The following is a 4,521-nucleotide window of genomic DNA, read 5'->3' as shown; positions in this document are numbered from 1 at the left end:
CGTGTTTAAGATGTAGAAACAGAGAGTGTATGAGTGTGTGTGGAAAGAATGGTCAAGATGCATCTTTTGTTTTGCCTTCCTATTTCCTTTGTGAATTATTTTCGCTAAGAGAATTTTGAAAAGTATTTCACGAGTGAGTTTACTTGCCGTTACAGTATTGTTGTATTACTTGAGATTGCTCTAATGACCGACTGCATGATATTTTTAACGTTAGAATTGTTGCTATTTACTTTGTATAGTATTTTCTCCTTTTGTGGTTTATAATGGAAATTTTTTTCTCTCTCTGCGGTTTATTTCCTTGTTTCCTTTTTATTTCCTGGATATTGAGTTCTATTTCTATTGTGTGTTACTTTGATAAGAGACTGTCACATGTTTTAATCAGGAAGGTCGTTGTAGTAAGGTTTGTATTTTTACTTTGTTTCTCTTGTGGGATATAATTTTTCGAAGCTTCTTCAATTATTTTGTTGAATATTTACATGAAAGTATCGATATTTTGTTATTGTTGAAATGAATTCAGTAAAGTGTAATTCTCTTTCTGAGAGGAAATGGTTCTATCAGGGCTTTTTAAAGGTTTTTTTTTATAGACACAAACTTAGTGAAACCCATGTGGAGAAGAAAGTGGTGCTTGAAGAGAAGCTGTTGTAGACTTGGTACGGTATACGAGGATTTGGTATAGATTGTTTAACATATAAAAATGGTTTAATCGTGATTGCATTGTGTTTCCTCTAGTATTATCTGAAGTATTTTTGCATCAGGATGTGTCATGTGGTCCTGTTTAGTTTGGTAGTATGTTGAAATGTTATAGATTCAATATGTAGCTTGTTGAGAAAACTCTTTATGATGATGGTGCTATGTATGCTTTTATTATATCAATGTTTCCTGTTCCCGGTTTTTATCATCAATATTTGCATTTCAAGTGTGCTTTTAAACTCCATTTGTATTCCAATGCCGTTCGTGTTATCTATACAGTGATCTATTTATGAATGATTGTATTAGCACCAAATATTCTTTATAGAACATTGTATTTTTATTAATAGCTGTTTCACGGTTTCATCTGCCACCTTTCCTTGGACCCCATTCTCACCTATTAATTATATTCTGTAAGATTGCTTTTTGCAGGTTTAAGGTTGGCAGTGAGTTAAATTAGAAATTCAAATTTTTCGCCTAAGCCGGTCTCATTCTCCTTATATTCATAACAATTCTTTAAACTGTAACAGAGAAATTCAAGATTAGTTGCCCTCGGAAAGTTTATGCATTCATTTGTCTTTTGTTGCAGAATTTATCGAAGAGTTTCAGAAAACAATGTTGTAAGCCTGGCAGCCTGGTCAAAAAGGTCAGCATATGATAGACTAAAATGCCATAAAAGAAAGAACACGATATCTGGAGAGTAGGTTTACTCAGTATCCAGAAGGAAATATATAATGTAAGCTAAGGTTACACAAATTATCTCCGATAAAGTGACAACAAAGACTTCACATATAATAAATTTCCCGATCACCAATAAAAACACCTGTGAAACTAAATCCATGAACAACTTATTGGACGTAGTTAATAGTTTCTGTTACCTAGATTTTTGTTACCTTAGTTATCTGAAGTTGTCGGTGTTTGATCTTGAAGACTTGTGAATAAAAATGTTCCAGATGAGACAAATATTGTTTGGTTTCTGGGTTTTTCTTTTTTTTTATTTTCTAACATAATATAACTAAGACTAGATTCTCCGAAACGCCCTTCCTTTTTAAGACAATATGGTGTTGATTTAAAAGGGATTTGGTTACTTTTTCTAACATGTAGAACGAGCAAACTCCGGCGCCCTCATTGTCTCATAGTTGATCTTATTATTGCTAAATGTAGTTTCAGCCAAAGCACAGTATTTATCGTAATAGAAGGATGGATGATCAGAGAATAAAAGGTCTGTTCGCAGCGGGAATTGATTCTCCTTCGCCCTATACTAAAAGCAGAATGTATGAAGCACTTGTAAAGTATGCAATACTGGTCGGTAGCGAGACATAACCATAAAATAATGGATTCTGTGTAATTATTGACTCTGCATTCGTATTATGTTTAATTCTTTTAATCATCATTTTGAATTTAAAGCAGTGACTTGATATTTACATACCGTAAATCCTCGAGTATAGCCCGCCCTTGAGTATAATACTAAGGGGATTTTTAGGGGGCTGTACTTCTGAAAAACCTAAACCTTGTGTATAATACGCACCCCTTCTCTAACTTGAGTCAGGGCGGTCTATATAACGTCCTTGGTTTGTAAAAATGTATACGGTAACGTACTTTATTATTATTGTATATATAACATAATGCAAACGTGTAGCTTTTTTGCGCATTTTGTTTGCAGAAAATAGAGAAATAACAGTAATAACAGTAATAACGTTTAATAAATGTTGCCTACTGCAAGTTATGGATGATTCTTTTATGACCTCATTGCTTTCAGGTTTAGCTTAAGGTATTTTTGCGCCCAACATCACAAAATACGTCTGAATAAACATTGCCGGACAGCAAATAGAGACTCTGACATTGCTTAGAAAATAATTTTCATTTTTAACCTCGTGTATAATACGCACTAGGGATTTTGACCTTTAAATTTTGGGAAAAAAGTGCGGATTGTACTCGAGGATTTACGGTATTGTAGATGTTAACCACTCTTAATACAAATTTACCTGCTAATGAGGAACTTAATCTTATAACATGTCGTTCAGTGGTTGGCGTCTCTAAAACACTAGAACGGTTTACAAAGACTTTTACTTTTTATACGTTTTGGTCATTGGACTGCGGCCATACTGGGGCACCTCCTTGGAGATATGGTGAGTCCCGATCTAACTCTATGGAACTTCACAGGATTGATGCTGCATGATCAATAGAACAGTTTGAAAAAGACAGTGGATGGTAACGATGACCATGACGATGATGGCGACGGCGGCGGTGACGACGACGTTAATGATGGTGGTGGTGGTGGAGGTGGTATGGTGGTGGTGCTGGTGGTGGTGATGGTGGTGCTAGTGGTGACTGTCGTTGTATTCGTGGTGGTAGTGGTGAAGGTGGAGGAGGTGATGGACTAATCGGTGGTCGAGACGATGATGATGATGATGATGATGATGAGAGGGAAAAGAAGGAAAATGACATTGCCGGTTTAAAACTCAAGTATGAGATAAAAGGGGGAAAAAAAAGACATTTAAAAATTTATGACAGACGACAGAAAATAAATACTTTAAAAACTTTGCTTCTGGGCAAAACAGATTATTGTCAAGTATAGTAATAGCTAACTCTTCAAGTATGTGACAGAAAACACACACAAACATACACAACACACACATCTCATACTCACACACATACACACACACGATTATACACACACACACCACACACACACACACACACACACGCGTGCAATACACACACACACACGGTCATGCCAAGCACACCACATACGCACAATTACATCATATATAATTCCACACACACACACACACGCACGCACACGCATAAGCACACACATACATACACACGCACGCACCGCGCACATTTATATCATTTATGATCACACTCACTCATACACACGCAACCATACATATATCGGCAAAATCATACCCAAAGAATAACAACAACAACAACAACAACAACAACAACAACAACAACAACAACAACAACAACAACAACAACAACAACAACAACAACAACAACAACAACAACAACAACAACAACAACAACAACAACAACAACAACAACAACAACAACTGTGACAATAATAATAAAAACAACACGGAGTTCTATTTAAGAATGATTATGTTAACAGTAAACGTTCTATATTGAAGCTAATGTATTTTTCTGTAATAAACGTTTGACAATTTGATACGTCACCTTTCATTAAACTCATAACTAATCTATTGGTTATTTGGTTCCCTCAGCTGTCCAGCTTAGACTTCTTTTATGTATTAAAAGGAAGGATTTTATAAGCAAGAGAATAAAATTCAAAATAAAAGAAATATTAAAATTGAGAAAGGTGAGAATTGCTTCGAAATGTAGTAAAAAAAATTTTTTTTTTTTGATTTTATGTGAAATTTCAAATAAAAGAAGGGAAATTAAATACAATAAAATGTAAAGGCATGGCTAAGTGGCGAAGAAACTCGCTTTGTAATCATGTTGTATCGAGTTCAATCTCACAGTGCAACTCTTTGAGCAAGCGTCCTTTACAATAACTTCAAGCTGACCAATGCCTTAAAAGATATTTGGTAGATGGAAACTGTGCGGAAGCCCGTGTGGGGGAGGATAGACAGAATGAGTGCGAGTGTACGTGCGTGAGAGCGTCTTTGCCTTTGGTTTTTTTTGTCTTTCACAGATTGACAATCGGAGTTGGTACGTCCAAGTCTCTGTATCTAAGCGGTTTGACACAAAAAAAATTTACAGAATACGTGCCAATATAAAAAAGTATTGAGGTACAGGTGGAGAAAACTATGTTATTACATCTCCACTGTCAAAACAGGCATAGGTTATAGGTCCAGGCATAATTGT

The sequence above is a fragment of the Octopus sinensis genome, linkage group LG1 (assembly GCF_006345805.1).
Source record: "Octopus sinensis linkage group LG1, ASM634580v1, whole genome shotgun sequence".
NCBI classification, from domain to species: domain Eukaryota; kingdom Metazoa; phylum Mollusca; class Cephalopoda; order Octopoda; family Octopodidae; genus Octopus; species Octopus sinensis.
Note: the sequence above shows the minus strand (reverse complement) of the source record.